The 24,369-nt window shown below is 36.1% G+C and overlaps 1 pseudogene; it reads left to right on the forward strand.

Moving 5' to 3' along the window:
* Window positions 1-18,751: 18,751 nt before the first annotated feature.
* LOC115514942 lies at window positions 18,752-24,166 on the forward strand (annotated as a pseudogene).
* The last annotated feature ends 203 nt before the right edge of the window (window positions 24,167-24,369 follow it).

Consider the following 24,369-nt stretch of genomic DNA (forward strand, 5'->3'; position numbering starts at 1 on the left):
CATACCTTTCCTCAAATGAATATAACATGATTAGCATAATCATTCCCCTTTACTGGAATAGAATTTGTTCCCGAGTTTCAGCTTCCATAAATAATGTGAAGATGAACATTTTTGAGCAGTTTTCTTCTGTATGGGACATAAATTCTTCTAATAGTTTTTCAGCTCAATGTCAGACTGATTTGTAGCAGTGGATGAGAGTGTTCATTGCACTATGTCCTTCCTTGCCAGCACTGATCAATCTAATTTAAAAACAATTTTCCTTATTTGATACCTTTGATAGTATGAACTTACTAGTTTTTTATTTTATTTTTTTCTCAAGTTGTGAAAAGCAAGATATTATATTATTTTTTCAGCTTTATTGAGATATAATTGACAACCAAAATTCTAAGATAGTTAGTGATTAATGTGATCATTTGATATATATATATATATATATATATATATATATATCGTAAAAGGATTCCCTCCATTAAGTTAATTAATGCATACATAACCTCACATATTAACTTTTTTTTATGAGAACACTTAAGTTCTACTCTCTTAGCAAATTTCAATTATACAATACAGTGTTATCAATGATAGTCACCATGTTATGCATTAGGTCTGAGGACCTTATTCATTTTATAACTAAAAGTGTGTGCCTTTTTTTATCAGCGTCTTCTTATCCCCCCTACCTCTCAGCCCTGGCAACCACTCTATGTTTATGAGTTTGGCTTCATCATTTTTTATTATACGTATAAGTGATACCATGCAGTATTTGTCTTTCTCTGTTTTATTTTTCTTAGCATAAGGCTTTCCAATTTCATGGAAGGCAAATGTCACAAATGGCAGGATTTCCTTCTTGTTTAAGGCTCAATAGCATCTCATTTATATATATACCATTTTCTTTATTCATCATCCACTGATGGACACAAGTTGGTTCCAAATCTTGGCTATTATGCATAAAAATGCAGTGAACATGGGAGTACAGATATCTCTTCAAGTAATGGTTTCATTCCCTTTGGATATACATCCAAAAGTGGGACTACTGGACATAAGGTAGTTCTATCTTTAATTTTTGAGAAAGCTTCATACTGTTTTCCATAGTGGCTGCACCAGCTTGCATTCCCAAAAGCAGTGTACAAGGGTTCCCTTTTCTCCACATCCCAGTCAGCATTTGTTATCTCTTGTCTTTTTGATAATAGACATCCTAACAGATTTGAGGTGACATCTCATTGAGGTTTTGATTTGCATTTTCCTGATAATTAGTGATGTTGAGCATCTTGTCTTGTACCTGTTGGCCATTCAGATGTCTTCCTTGGAAAAATGTCTATTCATATCCTTTGACCAATTTTTAATCAAACTGTTTGTTTTTTTGCTATTGAGATGTTCTTATATATTTTTAATGTTAACCCCTTAGCAGATATATGAATTGCAAATATTTTTCTCCCATTCAGTAGGTTGCCTTTCATTTTGATGATGGTCTCCTTTTCTGTGCAGAAATTTGTTAGCTTGATGTAGTCCCACTTGTTTATTTTTGCTTTTGTTGTCTTTTCTTTTGGTGTTAATTCCAAAAGAACATTGCCAAGGCCATTGCCAAGAAGCTTACTCCCTGTTTTCTTCTAGGAGTTTTATGGTTCCAGATCTTGTGTTCCAGTCTTTTAACAACAAGCAAATTATTAAGTAGGTATAATTTCATTATAATTGCTCATTGGTAGTTGGATAAGTGTTCTGACATATAATATTATTTTTGTAAAAGGGACTGATTTAGCTATGGAAGCTGAGTGCATGGTTACACACACACACATACACAAAATAGTATAAGAGTTTTTGTTTGGCAAGGAGAAGGAAAAGGGTTTTGTGGAGAAGTGGCTCTAACAACAGAGAAGAAAGAGGAAGGGGACAGAGCATCTGATCCTCTTGGCCTTTTGAACTGGGTTTGAGCTCCTAGGAATAAGGAAATAAAAAATAAGAAGATGCTGAAACTGTTCATTTTGTGAAGCTATACATACGCTCAGCTATTTTTAGAGCTCATATCACAAAATGCAGCATGAGCTGGAGTCATGGAATAGAACCCACCGTTGGCTGAAAACTGGAAACTTGACACGCATTTGTTATCACATCCCCTAAAAGGGAGTGTCAAGGCTATTTCAAGTGACTGTTTTTGCCATAAACTGGAATATGCAATACATGAAAGTATAGAGGAAGAGCATGTTTGCTCCAGAGTTTCACCAGTAAGAGCATTAGCTCTGGAGTCAGACTGCCTCAGTTCAAAAGTTGGCTTTGCCACTTGGTGGCTCTGAAAACTTGAGCCCCATTGTGCTTCAGATTCTTCACCTGTCAAATGAGGGCACTAAAACACCTATGGTACGCGGTTATTGCAAAGATACAATAAAATAGCCTATAAAAAGCATAGCATAATGCCTCACACATAATAAGCGCTCAATGCATAGCATCTACAGTTATTATAACTGACAAAATCAACTTGCATACATAATTTTTAGCCCTTTCAGGGCATCATAAAGTAACAGAAGGAAGATAAGGCTGAGGTCCTGTCTTATAATCAGGAATGACAAGCCAAGAGACATTTGTGTTACTGTTAAAAGGGTGGTAAAAATCATTAACCATAAAGAACTCAAGGTTGAATAATTTAACAAAGCAGTCCAAAGTTTTAGTTTAAAAATATTGTTAAATCCTGATGCTTTTGCCTCTCCTTCCCTTTAATTATTTATCTTTCAAAATGGAATGCACAGAGTAAGAACGAAGATTAGCTATGAATCTTGCTGAAATAGAAAGAGCATCAGAATGGAAGTCAGGGAATGTGGTTCCTTGTCTTCATTCTGTAGGCATCCTTGGGGTAAATAAGTCATTTTACAGCTCTGAGGCTCTGTTACATCAGCTGAAAAATAAGTATACCGGAATATATTTTCTTGTAAAATGGAAAATGTTATACTGTGAAAAAATCTCTGGCTTGGTTATCAGAGAAACAGATCTGAATCTTGACTACACTTTCTGACTATGTGATCTTGAGAAGGTCACTTTACTTCTTGGTCATTTCACTCTATGGATACACTTCACTTCTCTATCTATACACTGTCAAACTACTGAAGAATATATGAATTATAATGCCTTTAGATTACTTGTTGACACACCATCTCGAAACAAATTAAGACATGTTATAAATAGAGGTAATCAAATAGTCATGGAACAGATTTTTTTATCTTTGATTTGACTGAATAAATTATTTGCTACAGTTTCTATATTCAAGATGAGAAAGGTTTTAAATTGAATATGACCTTTAAGATTATGTCCGTCAACCCCACTATTTTATATATTAGAAAACTAACCTCAGAACCACAGTCAAGGAGCTGGGGGAATTGTATCTTTTTTCATCTCAGTCCTATTTAATATGGTTAAATTCATCTCTTCAAGACCCATCTATGCTATGTAATATAAGTTAATTCTTCCAAAGAACCCAGTACTAATTTTAAAAAGACACTCAAGATTTTGATTGATGGCTTAGAAGAATTTACATGTCTTAATATTCTTTATCCTCATAGCTCAGGTGAAATCTCATCCAGTTTCAAACACCTCAGTAAATCAGTATGAAAGGAAACATTCTCCTTTTCCTATGTCAAAAATGTAGAAATAAATAAGTGTGCCCATATCATGAGATAGAGTCAGGAAAGTATTCCCACCTTACCAAGAACTAACATGAAAATTAAAAAAAGAAAAAACCAGTTGCCCGTGGATAAGTAATTACAAACCATTCTAAGAGTTGGAGTCTTCTTTTTTTTTCTTAATTTTTTTAATGTTTATTTTTGAGAGAGAGAGAGAGAAAGAGTGGGGGAAGGGCAGAGAGAGAGGGAGACACAGAATCTGAAGCAGGCTCCAGGCTGTCAGCACAGAGCCTGATGTGGGGCTTGAACTCACAGACCCTGAGATCATGACCTAAGCTGAAGTCGGACACTTAACTGACTGAGCTATCCATGGACCCCTGAGAGTTGGAGTCTTCTTAAACTAGTCTGCCTACTATCAAAAGCCTGTAAATTACCACAGGACTCTCACCAGCCTTTCCTATCTTCGTTGAAGTCACGATTCTATCTGATGATTAAATGATCAGGACTACTCTTTGATAAATAGAAAATGCTATAGAACCTTTTACAAAACATACCATATTTTATCTGAGAAGTGTTTACACAATAGCAAAGGTATTATAAGTACCCCCAAAAAGGTGATGGGTTTCTGTTGAGTATGCAAATTACCTGTGTTTTTAAAGTGATCAAGCCACTGAGCTCATGATGACTTACCTCTATTTCAAAAGTGCATCCCCCAAATTCTGAGGACTACATAGCCTTACGTTTCCAGTCTTTAAATCATCTCTCTGTCCCACCATTTCATTTATTCCCTTTCTACCACAGGAACAGCAGGCCCACATTTCTGACTGTGCAGGAATTGGAGGCCAACATCAAGCTGTGTGACATGCTTGAATGACAAAATAATGGAACGATCCCTGGGATTCTGGAGTCACAGCAGAGATATTTATTGCTTAGCAACCCCAACTGATGTCAAGAGTTTTGCTAAATGCAGATTGTAAGTAGGACTGTTGAAAATCAAAATTGCTTTGCTATAATTCTTTTAAATTGTTTTCAACAAAAAAAAATATTAATTAATTTACCCATTTATGTTTTTGATTGATTGATATAACAGCTTTCTGGCCAAGCACTAAAGAAGCAATTACAGTTAGCTGGTCACACTAAAGGGCCATAGAAATACAAAACTTAAAAGAACTCCCACAACTTCTCCTGGAGGATAATCATCTGCTTTTCTGAATTGATATTCAAGTGCATTTCTCTAATCATTGTTGCTACTCAGTCTAGGAAAGTAACAAATAATAATAGAATCTTTGGAAGCACATTGAAAATAATGGTATATTACTTAAGAACTATCATTTATTAACAGCATAATCCAGTTCAGACAGCATATTTACTATTCCATGTTTGAGGCCTTTGTTTTCAGGAAAAGTAACTTCTTGCATTCTCAGTAGTGCTAAATAAAGTCTCACAGGCTCTTTAATTAATTTCAAATGCGCTGTAGGGAGCCAAATATAAAATATGAACTATTTCTTTAAATCAAAAGTATATATCCAGTTTATGTAACTATAAAAATCGTACCTGCTGCTACCAGGAATTGCTACTAGAAGACATGCTTTATTGGTTTTCACGTAGCTCTAACCAACAATAAAAACTGAAAAGAAGAGCTTATTGACATTTTGGATATAGCTCCTTAAAATGAAAGCCCAGTGTGAGGATGGTATTCTTTTCCCAACCATAAACATGGGCATGTTTTTTTTTTTTTTTTCTAGAAAGCGGGATGCCAATGTTAGGAAAACAACAGACAACTCTTTCAGTCATCATCCATATGGTACAGGCCAGCAGTAAAGGGAGATATCTCACAAATTAGCTGCATCCTAATGAACCAGAGTGCTCAATTAACACAAATGATTTATTTAAAAATTAGACACAACACATTTAGAGAGAGAAGCCAATGAAAACACCAGATTTTCAGGAGGTTTTTTTCCTGTCTTTTTTCCTTTCTTTTTCATTTCTTTTATTATTTATTTGTTTGTTTGTGGAGATTTTCAATTTCTTCTTGAATCACTTTCACTAGTTTGGGTGTCTTTCAAGGAATTTGTCCATCTCATTTAGGTTATCTAATTGTCGACATACTATTGTTCTAGTATTCCTTCATATATATGTATATCATATTTTTTTTATGTAAGGTCTACTTACATTTTTTACTTCTGTAAGGTCATTAGTAACATTCTCTTTTCCAATTACTGATTTTACTAATTTGAGTCTTCTTTTTTCTTGATTATTTTACTTTTTCCAATGTTTTATGGTGGAAGGTTAAATTATTAAACTGACATCTTTCTTCCTTTTTAATTTAAGCATTCATAGCTACAAACTTCCCTGTAAGCGCTATTTTATCTGCATTTCATTAAGTTTCAGTATGTTGTGTTTACAATGTCATTTATCTCAAAGTGTTTCCTAATTTCCTCTTATAATTTCTTTGATACATGGGTTATTTAGGAATGTGTTGTTTAATTTTCATATATTTGTGAATTTCCCAAATTTCATTTTTTATTGAGTTCTAATTTTATTCCATGTGATCAGAGAACATACTTTATATCATTTACATTTACTGAGATATGAACTATCCTGGAAAATGTTCCATGAGCACTTGAGAAGAATGTGTATAGAGAGAATGTTACATGTAGCTGGTGTAAAGTGTTGTTCAAGTCTTCTGTTTCTTTGCTGATCTTATAACTGTTTTATCAAATGTTGAAAGTAAGTTTTGGAGTCTTCAGCTGTTATTGTTGAACGGTCTACTTGCCCTTTCAATTCTGTCAGTTTTGCTTCACATGCTTGGGGCTCTGATATTAGCATATATGTTTATAGTTCTATTGTCTTCTTGGCTTGACACTTTCATTACTACAAAATATCTTTCCTTTCCTCTAGTGAAAATCTTTGTCTTATAGTCTATTCTGTCTGCTATTAGTACAACTGTTCCCATTCCCTTTTGGTTACTGATTGCAAGGTATGCCTTTTTCCATATTTTTATTTTTAATGTATTTGTGTCTTTGAATCTAAAATGTGTCTCTTGTACACAGCTCAGAGTTGGATCATTTTTTAATCTATTAAACTAATATCTTTGCTGAGGTATCTGGGTGCTTCAGTCAGTTAAGTGTTCGAAATCAGCTCAGGTCATGTTCTCACAGTTCATGGGTTTAAGCCCCACATCGGGTTCTATGCTGAAAGCTCAGAAGCTGGAGCCTGCTTCGGATTCTGCGTCTCCCTCTCTCTCTGCTCCTCCCCAACAGGTGCTCTGTCTCTCTCTCAAAAATAAATAAAGATTAAAAAAATTTAAACTAATATCTTTGTTTCAGTTTATGCTTACTTTAATTACTAATAAATTAGAATATATGTCTGTGATTTTGCTATTTATTTCTATATATAGTATATTTTGTTTTTTCCTCCATTTTTCCAGTACTACATTCTCTTGTGTTAAACAGGCATTTTCTACAGTGCAATGTTAATCCCCTTGTTGTGTCTCTAACTATATATTTTTAGTTATTTTCTTAGTGGTTGACCTGGGAATTATAGTTAATATCTTAAAGAAAAAAATCTAGTTCAGATTAATACCAACTTAATTACAGTATTGTACAAAAATTTGGCTCCAATGCAGCTCCATTTTCTTCCCTCTACTTTCTGCTTTTATTGTCATACAAATTACACCTCCCTAGGTTGTATGTGAGTATAAACAGATTTACAATTCTTGCTTTATGCAGTTGTATTTTAAATTAGTCATAGAAGACAGAGAACAAACTAATAGTTGCCAGGGGAAAGGGGAATGGAGGATGGGCAAAATGGGTGAAGGGGAGCGGGAGGTATAGGCACCCAGTTATGAAATGAATATCTTGGAAATAAAATACACAGCATAGAGAATATACTCTATGATACTGTAGTAGTGCAGTGACAGATGGTAGCTACACGTGTGATGAGCATAGCGTAACATACAGAGCCTTTGAATCACTGTGCTGCACATTTGAAACTAATGCAGCATTGTGTGTCATCCATACTCAAGTAAAATTTTTTTAATAAATTAATTAATTATAAAAGGAAACTTCTAAATAAAAATACATTCACACTGTTTTGTTTTCTTTTGTTTTTTAGTTTACTTAGTTACTATTACTAGTACTCTTTATTTCATCATTTGGATTTGAATTACTATCTAATGGTTTTTCATTTGATATTGAAGCCATCCTTTTATGATTTCCTATGGGGAAGTCTGATAGTAATGAATGCTCTCAGTTTTGCTTATTGATACATGTCTTAATTTCTCCTTCATTTTCGAAGGACAGTTTTGCTAGAGATGGTTTTGCAAGAGATCGTTTTGAAGAACACTTTTGGTTAACAATCTTTTTCTTCCAGCACTTTGAATGTATCCTCATACTGCCCTCTGGCTTTCATTGTTTCTGATAAGAAATTGGCTGTTAATCTTACAAGGAACCCCTTGCACCTCATGAGATGTTTCTTGCTACTCTCAATATTTTCCCTTTGTCTTTGGCCATTGACAATCTGGTTAGAATTTGTCTGGGTATAAATACCTTTGAGTTTTCATATTTGGTGTTCACTGAACTTCTTGGATGTGTCAATAAATTTTTCATCAAATTTGAGAAGTTTTTAGTCATAATTTCTTCAAATATCCTTACTTCACCTTTCTCTCTCTCTTCTCTACATCTGGAAATATCATTATGCATATGCCTTATGCTTAATAGTGTTCCATTGATTTTGAGAATCTGTTTTACTTTATTCTTTTGTCTTTCCGTTTCTAAAACTGGATAATCTCAATTAATTTACCTTCAAATGTACTGATTATTTTTTCTTCCTGTTCAAATCTACCAATTGAGCCTCTCTATCTAGTAAAGCTTTTATTTCAGGTATTGTACTTCTAATTTTTTTTAATGTTTATTTATTTTTGAGAGAGACAGACACAGAGCAGGGAAGGGTCAGAGAGAGAGGGAGACACAGAATCTGAAGCAGGCTCCAACTCTGAGCTGTCAGCACAGAACCCGATGTGGGCTTGAACCCACGAACTGTGAGATCATGACCTGAGCCGAAGTCAGACACTCAACCGACTAAACCACCCAGGCACCCTCAGTTATTGTACTTTTAAACTATAGTTTATTTGTGTTTTTATTAATTTCTATCTCTTTATTTGTATTTTCTATTTGTTGACACATCATTCTCAAACTTTCCTTTAATTCTTTAGACATTCTTTCCTTTAGCTATTTGAGCATTTTAAATGTTTTAGTTTTTTTAATGTTTATTCACTTTTTTAATTGTTTAAGTTTACTTACTTATTTTGAGAGAGAGACCGACAGAGCATGAGCAGGGGTGGGGCAGAGAGAGAGAGAGAGAGAGAGAGAGAGAGAGAGAGAATCCCAACTAGGATCCACACTGCCAGTGTAAAGCCCAATGTGGGACTCAAGCTTACGAAATCATGAGGTCATGACCTGAACTGAAACCTGAGAATCAGGCGCTTAGCCAACTGAGCCACCCAGGTGCCCATAATGTTTATTCATTTTTGAGAGACAGAGAGAGACACAGCACAAGCAGGGAAGAGGCAGAGAAAGAGGGAGACACAAAGTCCAAAGCAGACTTCAGGCTCTGGGCTGTCAGCACAAAGCCCAACGCGGGGCTCCAACTCACGAACCGCAAGATCATGACCTGAGCCAAAGTTGGACACTTAACCGACGGAGCCACCCAGGCACCCCTATTTGAGCATTTTTTTTTTTAATTTTTTTTTTCAACGTTTATTTATTTTTGGGACAGAGAGAGACAGAGCATGAACGGGGGAGGGGCAGAGAGAGAGGGAGACACAGAATCGGAAACAGGCTCCAGGCTCTGAGCCATCAGCCCAGAGCCCGACGCGGGGCTCGAACTCCCGGACCGCGAGATCGTGACCTGGCTGAAGTCGGACGCTTAACCGACTGCGCCACCCAGGCGCCCCTGAGCATTTTTTAAATAACTGATTTAAAGTATTTGTCTAATAAGTTCAATATCTGGGCTTCCACAGGGACAGTTCTAGGTATGGGACATACTTTCATATTTCTTTGTATATCTCATAACTTTTGTTGAAACCCAGACACTTTAAATAATATAATGTGACAACTTGGGAAATTAACCCATCCCCAGAGTTTGCTGATGTTGCTGTTTGTTATTCTTACTATTATTGACCTTTCTGAACTAATTCTTTAAATTGTATATTTTGTGTCATATCACTAAAGTTTCTGTTCAGTTATCTTAGTGGCCAGCGAATGATTGAACAAAGATTTCCTTAAATGTATGGAAACAGTAACTCCTCCAATCCCTTCTGAAGGGCTATGTGTGTATTTGAGGCTGTCTTCAACACTAGGAATTTACAACTCTATCTTAGCCTTTGCTTTGTGCATACACAGAGCCTCAAGGTGAGCCAGAGATGAGAGCTGCTATGGCCTGAATATTTGTGCCCCCTCTAAAATTTACATATTGAAATCCTAACCTAGTGATATTATCAGCACTTGGGGCCTTTGGGAAATGATTAGGTTGTGCAGAAAGGGCCCTCATGAATGGAATTAATGTTTCTATAAAACTTCTGAGAGAGATCCCTGGCCTCTTCCATTATGTGAGGACACAATGAGATGATGCCTTCTATGTGGAAGTGGCCTTCATCAGACATTGAATCTATAGGTGCCATGATCTTGAACTTTACAGCTTTTAGAACTGTGAGAAATAAATGTTTATTGTTTATAAGCCATTCAGTTTTATGGTAATTTTATTATACTAGTCCACACAAACTAAGACAGGTGTTTAGGTCCTTCTCAGGTTTCTTCTTAGCATATACACAGCTCTGGGCATTTAAACAGCCCTAAGCATGCATGTGACCTTCCACATCCCCAGGAATATGTCAGGTCTTTTCAAAGCCACTATAGACATCTCATTTTCAGATTTTTTTAAAGTTCTTTGGTTAGCCTATTGTTGGCTCCAACTGTTAACCACCATCTCAGGCAGTCAAAATATTTAACAATTGCCTCTAATTGTTTTTGACAGATGCCCCAGGAAAAAGGCTGTTCTCACTAGGTGAGCTACAAGTCACATTAAGTAAAAACAGCCTTGTCAGCAAGAAACATCTGACAGGTAAAATAATGATAATTCTCTTGGAATGGGTCTTCGGAGGAGCTCAAGCCCCACTGTGCACTTCCAAATGCTGCCAGGTTGCTGATTTTCACCATGATTACGGGCTGTTGGTTTTTAAGGTTACCATAAATCTTAGCAGGAGGGCATGGGAATAGGGGAAGTTAAAATTCCAGAATAATTACTTTTTTAATTGCAATTCAGCTGTTTTTACAGATTCCAGCAAGCCTTTGGTTAATTTCCAAAGTTCTATAAAACATTCTGACAATTTCTGCCATTGTTCTCACTTTACGGAGGGAAGAATATTCAGAAGTCCTTACTCCACATTTTTGATTACATCTTTTTATTTGATTTAGGTACGTTTTGTTTTATAATGTCCTCATGAATGACATAAAATTACACAAACTTCAGTTTACTCTGTTGTTAGGATCTACTCTACAATTAAACACAATAATAATTATCACAATAGCGAATGTACCATGCATAGCTGTAAATCTTTTATATGTAGTCTTTTATTTATTTATTTTTAAAATTTTTTTAATATTTATTTATTTTTGAGAAACAGAGAGAGACAGAGCATGAGCCAAGGAGGGGCAGAAAGAGAGGGAAACAGAACCCAAAGCAGGCTCCAGGCTCTGAGCTGTCAGGACACAGGCCAATGTGGGGCTCGAAATCACAAACCGTGAGATCATGACCTGTGCAGAAGTTGGACGCTTAACTGACTGAGCCACTCAGGTGCCCTGTATGTAGTACGTCTTTTAAAACAGTGATTCAACAGGTTAAGGTATTAGAATCCTTTTTAACAAATGTAGAAACCAAAACATAGGTAACTTCCTCATCACCACACAGCAAGCTGTAATCAGAAATTAAACACAAGAAAGCCTTTACTTTAAAGTACATGTTCTGTGTGTATATACACCACATCTTCTTTATACATTCATCAGTCGATGGACATTTGGGCTCTTTATTACTCAGCGATCAAAAAGAATGAAATCTTACCATTTGCAACAATGTAGACAGAACAAGAGCGTATTATGCTAAGTGAAATAAGTCAGAGAAAGACAGATATCATATGATTTCATTCGTAAGTTGAATTTAAGAAACAAAACAGATGAACATAGGGGAAGAGAAGCAAAAACAAGATAAAAACAGAGAGGGAGACAAACTATAAGAGACTCTTAAATGCAGAGAACAAACTGAGGGTTGCTAGAGGGGTGTCAGGTAGGGGTATGGCCTGAATGGGCGATGGGCAATTAGGAGGGCATGTGTTGAGATGAGTACTTGGATGGTATATGTAAGTAATAAATCACTAACTTCTATTCCTGAAATCATTATTACACTATATGTTAACTACCTTGGATTTAATTAAAAAATAAATAAAATAAAATTATTTTCCTTAAATAAAAAACAAAAGTACATGTTCTTATGCATGCCACTGCAGACTAAAAATGGAAGCTTGGAAAAATGTCTAGATAAAGTTATCTGGTTTTTCTACATACAACAGTTTTTTTGTTCCTAGTCTTTTCCTAGAAGACTAATACAAATGGAGAGGAAACTTTTTTTATTTACAAGTTGGTTTGGGCAACTACTCTCAGGTATTTCGATAAAAGGAAATTTCCACACTACCTTTAAGAAAATAGTGCATCACTAAGGACAAAAATAGCAATGCATTAGGGCATCCCCGGTCACCAGGACAATTTGCAGTACCACTTTGTTGACTAATCATCAGTATTTAGAAGTAGCTACAGAATAAGGAAAATACAAACCTTTGCTTTACATGTTACTGATTGTTTACGCTCAGATTTTCAGTTTGATTCTTTTAACAACCCTATGACATATAATCTATTTTTTCAGAAAATAATAAAAAACCCTCTAATCACTTAGGTAACTTCTTGAAAATAAAATATTCTATTTTTACTATGTGCCAGGTAATGTTCCATGCATCTTACACTCATTGACATTTTTCTCCTCACAACATCCAGTGAGATAAGTATGATTAGAATCACTCCCATTTTACAGATAAGAAAACTCAGGCAGAGAGAAGTTAAGTCACTTGCCCAAGGTTAAGTAGTAGAGCTGAGATTTGACAACTAAGGTTTCTAGCCATAGAAACTGAAGTACCATGACAATAAAATAGACAATACTGCAAGGCTGCATCTTTCGTACCACAAAGTACCACATATAAAATGTCAGAATAATACCATATGTGTTCACTCTTATGTGGATCCTGAGAAACTTAACAGAAACCCACGGGGGAGGGGAAGGAAAAAAAAAGAGGTTAGAGTGGGAGAGAGCCAAAGCATAAGAGACTCTTAAAAACTGAGAACAAACTGAGGGTTGATGGGGAGTGGGAGGGAGGGGAGGGTGGGTGATGGGCATTGAAGAGGGCATCTTTTGGGATGAGCACTGGGTGTTGTATGGAAACCAATTTGACAATAAACTTCATATATTGAAAAAAATAAAAAATAAAAAATAAAAAAAATAAAATATCAGAATATTAAATTATAAAATGAAATCACTGCAATAAAATTAGTTTTGTGTCAGTATACTCTTCACTTCTGTCTTGACTGAGTAATGCACTTTACATTGAAATTAAGGAAACACCGTAAGCAGACTTTAAAGCCCTATAAAACTTCCCATTATCCTGGAATTACTTCTACAAAGGACATGGGTTTTGGTCATTTTCTATAATTCAGGAACAAAACTTTCCATGCATAAGAGAGAAACTCAGGCACAAAGAGGGTAAAAGACTTTCCCAAGGTCACCTGGAAATTCAGCCTCTGGAGAAAAGCTAGGAATAGAACTGAATTACACAGTACATTCTTCACCTAGTTCTTCCCACACATTTCCTGCTACAGTAACTCACTTCATAAACGGTTTCTGATGCCCGGCTGTGCTGCCGCCACTGAGCTGACTTACGCCAAATTCTGGAGCTTTGTCACAGCACAGGGAAGTACAAACCAAATTCATGCCGCTGATGAGATCATCCAACATGAAGCACAGATTTACCATAACAGAAGAATACGTGATTCATTTTAAGTCAACCAGAATGTGGGAGAATGCTGTTCTCTTCCTGGTAACCCCACCTGTGGACATGGAGATTGCCTGGAAGTCATTTCACTTCAGTTGACAGTTTTGGCTTTAAAATTAGAGTAGTTTTTCACTTCCCAGACTGATACTTTATATATCTGAAGCATTCTAGTCCCTGTCTATAGCTATTTTGACTTTTCATTTAAATTATGAAATATTTCAATCTCACCTGAAGTTTTTTTAAATACATTGTCAAATTGGCTTCTATACAACACCCAGTGTTCATCCCAGCAAGTCTCTTCTTCAATGCCCATCACCCAATTTCCCCTCTCCCTTACCCCCTATCAACACTCAGTTTGTTCTCTGTATTTAAGAGGCTTGTATGGTTTGCCTCCCTCCCTCTGTTTGTAACTTTTTCCCCCTCCCCTCCCCCATGGTCTTCTGTTAAGTTCCTCAAGATCCACATATGAGAGAAAACATATGGTATCTGTCTTTCTCTGACTGACTTATTTCACTTAGCATAATACCTTCCAGTTCCATCCACATTGCTGCAAATGGCCAGATTTCATTCTTTCTCATTGCCAAGTAGTATTCCATTGTATATCACCTGAAGTTTTAATATCGTTTTGCTCTGTGGGAAAGGTGACCTTTAGAAACCTCCATCATTAATCCTACCAACTTCTGATTATAATTCCACCTCCACTCAACTCTTAGGTTCTGGGTTAACTAGGCATTAAGCAGTATTATTTCTGTGCTGACTTAGTCAGTGATTTTTTTTTTTTATCATTTCATGTAAGTTTCTTCAGAATTCTATTTTGATTCCCTGATTCCTTTGCATATGACTTCTTTGAATTTAATGTCCTTCTAACCATTATTTACCCAGAAAGTCAGTCAGTCTTTAAATTTCAACCGAGAAGGTCCTTTCTCTATAGATGCATTCCTGAACTTCCAGCCTCTGTATGCCCCTGGACTTTGCACAGCCCTTTATAACTGCACTTTCACATCATTTATTTACCTGTACCTTCCAAATGAGACAAGAATTCCTCTGAGGGAGAAGACTGTGATCCACTCAGCACATATCTAACAAGTTCTGATGAAGACAAAGTGTCCAATATGTAGTTTTGAATTTATAAATGAGTGAAACTTATTTAAAAAGTCGTTAATTTAGTATAACAAAGTTTTTGCTGAGCCTGATTTTGTAAAAAGTCTGAATTATAGGATATTTTATAAAACAGCAAGTATATTTAAGCGAATATTTCTATTAGCTTCAAATATAGTAAATATTTTTTAAGTTTATTTATTTTGAGGGGGGAGGGACAGAGAGAGAGGAAGAAAGGATCCCAAGCAGACTCCACAGCACAGAGCCCAATGTGGGGCTTGAACTCACAAACCATGAGATCATGACCTGAGCTGAAGTTGGATGCTTAACCAACTGAATGACCCAGGTGTCCCTTAAATATAGTAAATATTATAAGATAAAACTAAGGCCACCTAATCAGCAATATGCAGGAAAATTTCTAACAAGTCACAATTCATATACATTACAAACTACCAGGTCAGTAATGCAAAAGTCATTTTATATAGAAAAAAAAAAAAAAAAAGAAGTTGCTGATCCCTAATGGGAGATACATAGGCATAGAATCCTTGATTTCCTGAGACATGTAGCTTTAAAATCTATTCATGTTACTTGCATTCCAAAACCTTAATGGTTGGTAAGCAAGCAATTATTTAAATTTAAAAATTTTTTAATGTTTATTCATTTTTGAGAAAGAGAGAGAGAGAGGCAGAGCGTGAGCAGGGGAGGGGCAAAGAGAGAGGGAGACACTGAATCTGAAGCAGGCTACAGGCTCTGAGCTGTCAGCACAGAGCCTGATGCGAGGCTCCAACCCATGAACCCTGAGATCATGACCTGAGCTGAAGTTGGATGCTTAACCAACTGAGCCACCCAGGCGCCCCTAAATATTTTTATTCAAGAGGTGTTATAGATTTTCACAACAAGAATCATATTCATGAAAAAAAACTTCCATGTGAAGGGAATTTACTACAATTCTCTTTCACGATTCGATATGGTCTAGTGCTATGTTCTGTATGGTGAGGGCATTTCTAAATTGAAGGGAAAGCAAGAAGTTGTATATAAGCTCATTTGACCCCATAAAGGATTTAAAAAATGTTTAGTGTCAGCTGCAAATCTGTTTGAGATGCTCAGCTTTTTAGAGAATCAATTCTAGTAAGGGGTTAGAGAAAAAGAAGAAAGAAAGAAAGAAAGAAAGAAAGAAAGAAAGAAAGAAAGAAAGAAAGAAAGAAAGAAAAGATAAAAGCAAAATGTGAAATAATCTATTGCCATCATTAATTTCAGACTGGCCAAGTCACTGACAAAGTTGCCCAAGTATTTGAAGAGTCTTAACGTGACAAGCAAAATGATGCAGTTCTGAAAGACAGTGTCATCTCATATGAATTTGATTTGCTTTTGGGGGAGTGCCTGTATATTGCTGTTCAGGATCCTAGAAAAGCGTAAACATACCTAAACCTACATGGAAGAGATCATTCACCTCACCTAGGTAAGTAATTTACTTGATGGAATAGATTTTTCATCTTTTCACTAAACACACATCTTTTCACTAAACACGTCTTCTGTTTTGCATGGTTTCTTCAGTAGTTGGTTACCAGCACATGAAAAAATAAATTATATTCTATGTATTTATAATACATATTCAAAATAACCCACCAGAATACCCCTGAGCATATTTAAAAGAGAAAGATACAAAATCACATATAAACAGGGAGGAAGTACTAGATTTTTTGTCCTTTTCATTTTACATAAGAAGCTTATGTAATGTTTTTGAAATTATGTAACATCAGCTACCACCTAATCTGGTTTTCTTAGTATCTACTCTGCTTTGAGCATTTAGTATATTTTTGTATTTTTCTCTCTTTTCCTCATATTTACTGTGTCTTTATTACATGTATATTTTAACCTATAATTATGAGTTTGTATTACATGTGTATGCCTACAAGCTGTTGGCAATAGATGTTTTTTAATAAGTCAAAATAATAAATAAAATGTGTTCTTACTTTTGCTGACTCTTCTGATCTCATTTTCTGCAATCGCAACTTTTATTATTACTAATATTAATAATAATAACTGCTTTCTCCCTCACTCCAAGAAAGTAATAATAATGTGAATGTTGTATCATATTTTCAAAAATCCAGAAACATGGTTGAAATAAGTGAACAATTCAAATGTAATCTTGATGAACATTTCCTTCAAGTCTAAAATCTCTTTGGAAATAAGAATGAATTATATGTCAATGTAGAAGCAATTATTGTCCTTTTCTCTTTATCTTACAGAATTTTTGAATATAAACCCAAACTCTCTTTCTTTGCTGTTATGAAGACATGGATTTTATCTTCATGCACAAGGAATATGGCAATAACACACTATATATGTAACTCATTGCACATTATTAATCTCTGCTCAAATCTCACCCTTTTCCAAGTAATCTTTCCACTTTAAAATCTCATTATTCATTTGTATAACTCTAGCAATTCATTTATATAGCTATAGTAATAGCCTAACCTCTGTATGCTTATACACATATGCTTACATCACTATAGATTTCATTAGAATTTGGGACTAGGGGCATAAAGAGTCTTTTATTTATATCTTTCTTAACATAGCTCCTATGAATTTATTTTATGATTCCTTTTTTTTAATGTTTATTTATTTTTGAAAGAGGGGAAGAGACAGAGTGCAAGCAGGAAGCGGGGGATGGGAAGAAAGAGAGGGAGACACTGAATCCAAAGCAGGCTCTGGGCTCTAAGCTGTTAGCACTAAGCCCGATGTGGGGCTTGAAATCATGAACCGTGAGATCATGACCTGAGCCAAAGTTGGAAGCTTAACCTACTGACCCACCCAGTCACCCCTAATTTCTTAATGTAGAACCATAGCTTTTTTCTAAATTATGAGAGCACTTTTATGACTTTAATTTTTTGGTTCTTCATCTACCTCACCTAGAAGGCAGAGACAGTGACTAATATTTTCTTAACAGTTAAGCAACTCCCTACCTCGGAGCTGATTAATCTGAGCTGCATATATGGAGATATTTATCTGACTGAATGAGAGAGTTTCCATAAACAGAGCAGCCTCACCTTTGTCTTATCAAAAATACTGCCATTTGGGCAGAAGGGAGTGGTGAGCAATGGAACGACTGAAATAGTTGGCAACAAACATTGTCTGCCACTGGCGGAGGAGCCCAAGGATAAGTACTCAGGTGCCTTCAGCCAGACAAAAGCTGAAGGGGAGAGGAGTTGTGACAACTGAATCCCTCATGTCAGTTATTATTTTTGCAGCTACCCTCAAAACCATGAGTGTATAAATAACTCATATTTATCAAATCTATATTCTAAATCATATACAAAAATCAGTTTCTCTCTCCTCCCTCATAATTCAAATGCTCCTGCAATGTCAACCTTCATATGCATAAATATTATCTTAGTAAAGTTCCACAGCACAGTGAACTGTATTTAATAGTACGTTTCCTGGGGTCACCTGGGTGGCTCAGTTGATTAAGCTTCTGACTCTTGTTTTGACTCAGGTCATGGCTCACAGTTCATGAGTTTGAGCCCTGTGTCACGCTCTGTACTGATGGCACAGAGCCTACTTGGGATTCTCTCCCTCCCTCTCTCTCTGCCCCTTCCCCACTTGCTCGCTCGCTCTCTCTCTCTCAAAATAAATAAATAAACATTTAAAAATTTTAAAAATAGTTTGTTTTCTATTAATTTCCATTTTATTTTTATTTATATATTTTGACAGACAGAGCACGTGAGATCATGACCTGAGCCAAAACCAAGAGTCAGAAGCTTAACTGACTGAGCCATCCAGGTGCCCTGTTAATTTCCATTTTTAGCAAATGGTAACTCTTCATCAATTTTGTGAATGCTATAACCTAAAGTGTGTATATAAGAGAATACAGACTTGAAGAGAATTGATTTATGGCTCAGGCATGAGGAGGTCTCAGCAGCCAGCCAAATGTACAACGGATGGCAGCTTTGAGGCCTCACATGGCAAAGGAGATTGTCACAGGTCACTACGTAAAGTGGCCATACACAGACACACAGAACACTGGCATCTGAATATTTACCCTCTAGGCAAGATGAATCTGAGGTATTTTCTCTGGAATATTTAAAGTGCAGATGGTCATAGTAGAAATTGGCACAGGACTGAAAATAGGACTTAATTGACAGTCAGCCTTTAAGTTTGTCAAACACTCAGACTTCCTTGCCCATCTCACAGGCCAAATTCTAATAGCCAGGCAGGCCTTAAGCACTTAGCCAGAGTTTCCAACATTTCTCTTCAGAGGAACTTAATAGGAACAGAGAAAAGATCTCCAAACCTCTGGCTGTATCTACCTAAATGGAATCTTGTTTGTCACAAGGCTTCACTCAGGTACCTGATCCCTTTCTTAATGTCTCACATTTAAACATAAGGAAAATTAAGAATAACCACTATTTGAGGAGAGTTTTTAACTAAAGAGAGAGCCTAAATAATAAAGGAACAAATGAAGTCATGGAGGGAAGTTGAGTGAGAAAGATATTCCTTCCACAAACAAGAACAAGTTGCTATGTCTATTAGTTTTCTATTGCTGTGTAATAAATTACCACAAACCTTCATTTTAATACAACACAAGTTTATTATCTTACAGTATCTCTGCTCAGGCCCTTGCAAGGCAGCAGTCAGGTGTATTCCAGGTCAGGGTTCTCATTTGAAGCTCAGACTCCACTTCCACTAACTGGTTAGTGAAAAGAATTCACTGCCTTGTGGTTTATAGGACAGAGATCCCTGATTTTTTTTTTCAGCCATAGGCCAGGAACTACTCTCATTTCCTGGAGAGCACCCGAAAGTTCCTTGCCAGGTGGCCTCCATAACCTGCTTACAACATGAATGTTACTTGCCTCTAGACCAACAAGAATACAGCTCTCTGATTTCTTCTACCACTGACCAATGGGTTCTCTCTGAAGGACTCAACTGATTACCTCAAGCCTATCCACTACAAATTTTCCTTTTAATTAAGTCAAAGTCTACTGATCAATAACTTAATTACTTATTCAAAATCCTTTCTTTCATGACATGTGCTATAGTAAAGAAAACAATATACCATCATAATCATAGTTTCCTCCTTCATTCAAGAGGACTTAATTATTTAAAGTGTGTACATGAGAAGCCAAGAATTTTGGAAGCCATCTTAGAAATCTGCCCACCATACCTTGGAAAATAAAAATATCAGAAACCAAGAAATAACTCTTTATAACATAAAATATAATTGCTGAAAAAAATGCAATAGAAACATTGAAACACAATATTAAGGAAATAGAATATGCAGAAAGAGAGAAGGAAGAGAGAGAAAGAGAAAGAACACAGAAAACTATGAGCAGAAATTAAGAAAATTAGAAATATAATGTAAAAATTTAATATTCAACAAATTAGAGTTCTATAGAGAATAAATAAAATTCAAAGGAAGAGAGTATTAAAGAAAGAAACCAGGAGAATTTTTATGAAATACAAAACATTTATTTCTAATTGAAAACACCTACCAGCACCCAGGAAAAACAATAAAAACAGATCCATACTAGAGCACACATTATAAGGTTTTAGTAGGAAATAGAAAACTCTAAAGTCTGGAGATTTAAAAGAAACAAGTCATGAACAAATGAACAAGACAGATATTTCTCACAAGGAGCACTAAATGTTAAATGGCATTGGAATGGGGTGGCTGGTTGGCTCAGTGGGTTAAGCATCTGACTTTGGTTCAGGTAATGATCTCATGGTTCAGGAGTTCTAGCCCCACATCCGGCTTTGTGCTGACAGCTCCGACCCTGCAGCCTAGAGTCTGGAGTCTGGTTCCAATTCTGTGTCTCCCTCTCTCTCTGCTCCACCCCCTCTTGCACTCCCTCTCTCTCTCTCTCTCTCTCAAAAATGAAGAAACACTAAAAAGAAGTAATGAAAATAAATGACATTGGAGCAAGTTCTTTAATATTCTGAGGGAAAATGCTTTTCAAATGGAAACTCTACCCATTCAAACCCTCATCACGTGTGAGGATAGAAGAACACCAGACATTTTCATATGTGCCAAATTTCCACACATTTACCTCCCATGACACCTTTCTTTCTTGAGAAGTCCTGAAAAACATTCTTCAGCAAATTCATGAGTAAATCAAGAAGAGAAAGACGGGATTCAGGAAATGTAGGATCAAATCAGGAAGACAGTAAAGAGAGGCCTCAATGTGACACCTTTGAAACTGCTGGAAACAATCCAGACTATGGGGAATGAATAGAGAGCTACAAAGGGAAAGGTATAAATTAAAAATATTGAGACAGCAAAGTGGGCATCTGGGAAGTAGGGCAATTACTGTACAAGAGAAAAACCTCCCAAGTGAGGGTTTGCCACATGGTGCCACATGGAGACTCTGGTGGAGTGGTATTTGCATAAACATTGATGAAAGCAATGATCATTGGTTTAGTATCAGTGTTGGAAGGGATAAAGTTGAGAGAAATGAAGGAGTGGTGGGGACATTTAAAAAGCTAAATTTTCCTTTTTACTGTAGAAATTTGAACAGTATAATCTAAAAGTCACCAATCCAAAAAAATTATTCTTAAAAGAATATATTTTAGAAAAATATCAAAAGAAACTACTGAATTAAGATTTGCCCTCTACAAAAGGGCATAGGATGGGAACTGCTCTTTCCCCTTATTAGCTTTCTATTACTATTTGATTTGTTCTAGTAATGTGCTATTACATTTTTTAACTTCTTAACCATATAAAAACATCATCTGCAGTTGTTTGTTGGGTCATAATTGAGTTTCAGATTTTTTTTAGAAAAAAACAATATTGCAATGTTTTATTAAATAAACACAGAAAGCTAAGCTTTTAACATGTGTGTATAACTATACCCTCCTGTAGCATTTACCCTCCCCAAAAACTAACAAATTGAAACTTCTTGATTTGTTTTTCTGGTGATAATTATTGTCTTTAAGTATTTTGATTAACTGTATTAAATAATGCCTACTTTTGTAGCTTGGGTGGTACTAAAGCATTTTCACTTTTATGATGTTAGTTATCCTTCCAATAATCCTGTGATAAAAGCAGAGTAAATACTCATTAAATATTCATAATAATTATTAATATTACATATTCATTCTATTTTATACATTAGGTTCATAGAGTTAAGTACATACTCAGAATCATGTCTTTTCTTGGAAACAATATTCTAACAGCATAGTGTATTGCTCATCACACCACACTGTTTCCTGTGTTTTAGGATATAATACTTGTTTTTACTTTGTAATTTCCTGACCCAGTCCCATTTTGATAATCATGGTATTTTGTTTATCTAAGTGACGTTTTTTATTTCAAATATACCACTATGCATATCCACCCAATGTCATTGTGAAAGGCAATTTCCTTGTTTTTGTATAATTGTAGATAGAAAATAGGCTTTTAAATATACATATATACTAATAATGCATTTACAATTTTAAACTTTGTGCAAAAAAAGTGCATGAATCTATTATTTATTTATTTATTCTACAGAGATATACTGCATGCCTCTTAAAAGAAATGCAAACACCAAAAGGATCCACATATGAATATCAAGAAAATAGGAGGTGAGCATTAGCTAACTAGACATTCCTTCACTCTTTCCATGCTTCTTTTCAGAAAACAACCACACCTCTCATTCTGTCCTTAGGACATTACAAGAGACTTGTACTGAGACCTATTGGTTCTGCCTTTAGAGAACCACCAGATAACGAGATTTCTTTTGGAGTCATTTTATCTTTTCAAATGAACCCAGACATCAGTTAAGAAAGGAGGGAGATGAAAAGTAGACTCCAGTTAGCGAAGAGAAAAGATGATGACTCCAGCAGAAAGGAAAAGTACTTCACTCCTTCTCAGGCAAAATCAGTGAGGGTTTGGGATGGTCATAAAGGCATCCTAGCATCACACAGGCAACCAAACAGCAAGTACATAGTGATTCCAAGATGGATCCCAGAAGAACAATTCCATTTATCGCATGAGAACTTTAGGGAGCCAAAACACCACACAAGTCTGTACAGGAAGCTTCCCCACATCCTTAGGCCCTGTAAACTGCTTTTCAGATACAAAATACATATATATCCAAAATTTGGCACCATAGATCAAGTTGGCTTGCCAATTTCATAAAGAACAGATGAATTGATGTTGTTTTACTTTAATTAAATGTATTTAATATAACTCTGGCAATAATTCCTGTCCAGTGTCTCAGCTACTTCCAGTAGTGCCAAGGAAAAGGAGATATGCCAACACAGCCATATTCTGTAAAGCTGGTTACTTAGAAAATAGTTACAAACAAAAACAAAAAACTGCAATGACACAAATCCTATTGAGAAAACTTTGTTCATCTATCTGTTTAACAAACATTTATTGAGTACTGCTGAATTGTCAAATAAAAGCGCCAAATAAGGCCTGGGTTTTGGCATTTCATGCAGTGTTGCGGCCAGGAGACTGGGAGTTGACACAGACACTTGAATTACTTTTAGCAGAAGAGAAATGGAGGAGCCATAGAACATTAAAGATGAGGAGGACCCGAGACCACAGAGAACTTGCCTGCTCTCCACACTATTTTACAAGAAGAGGTTGCTATGGCAACAGACTATGAACACTTTCTCAAAATCCCACGCTGTGGGAAGCAAGATCTGTTCCATCAAACTCACATGTCATCCTGTCCTGCCCATCCATGTCATCATGTCACATATCTCCAGCCCTCTAAGATAGTAGATGTCAGAGAAAAGGTGTGCATGAAGCTTATTGGCTGAGAGATGAAAATGATAGAATAAAAGTATCCCTCTCCATGAAAGCTGTTAACCAAGGGACTGAGAAAGACCTCAATCCCAGCAATGCTATCACTGAGCAAGAAGAGAGACAGAGGTGGCCCTTCCATGATTCCATGGGACAGATCATCTTCAAGGGTGTCCTGAACACCACCTGCAAGAAGTGTGGCTATAAAGACCACTTTGCAAAGGATTGGTTTGTGCAACAAGGAAGGACCAAACATTCTCTGATACCTGATGAGGAAGAGGAAAAGGAAGAGGCAAAGTCAGCAGAGTTTGAGAAGTGTGACCCCATGAGGAATTCTTCTAGAAAAATAAAGAAACTCCTTAGTTTCCTTCACTCAGTGAGACCTGTCCTCAGTTTGCAGAGTAACAGGGACTAACTCCTGTGGCTGCTGGAAAAGAAGAAAAAGAAACATAGACAAGAAGTCATCCTACTGACAGTTCAGACTCTGAGAGTGATACAAGCAAGAGGGCAAGGCACACATCAAAAGCCAGCAAGGCAGTGAAGAAGAACAAGAAGAAGAAAGAGAAGCAGCAGCACAAGGTGTGAGAGTGGAAAGAGTAGAGGGAATTGTTGAGAGAAGAAGGAACAAGGAGCCTTGTTCCTTGAAGCCCTGGCTCCTGGAAAGACCCAATAGTGAGAATATGGTCACTCACCCCATTGACTTCTCTCCCATGGGAGATGGCTTCTCCTCTTGGAGCAAGTAGTTTGGGAGGTAGATGTCAAAAGCATCTGTCTGAATTTATCATTTA

The sequence above is a fragment of the Lynx canadensis genome, chromosome B2, assembly GCF_007474595.2.
Source record: "Lynx canadensis isolate LIC74 chromosome B2, mLynCan4.pri.v2, whole genome shotgun sequence".
Classification (NCBI taxonomy): domain Eukaryota; kingdom Metazoa; phylum Chordata; class Mammalia; order Carnivora; family Felidae; genus Lynx; species Lynx canadensis.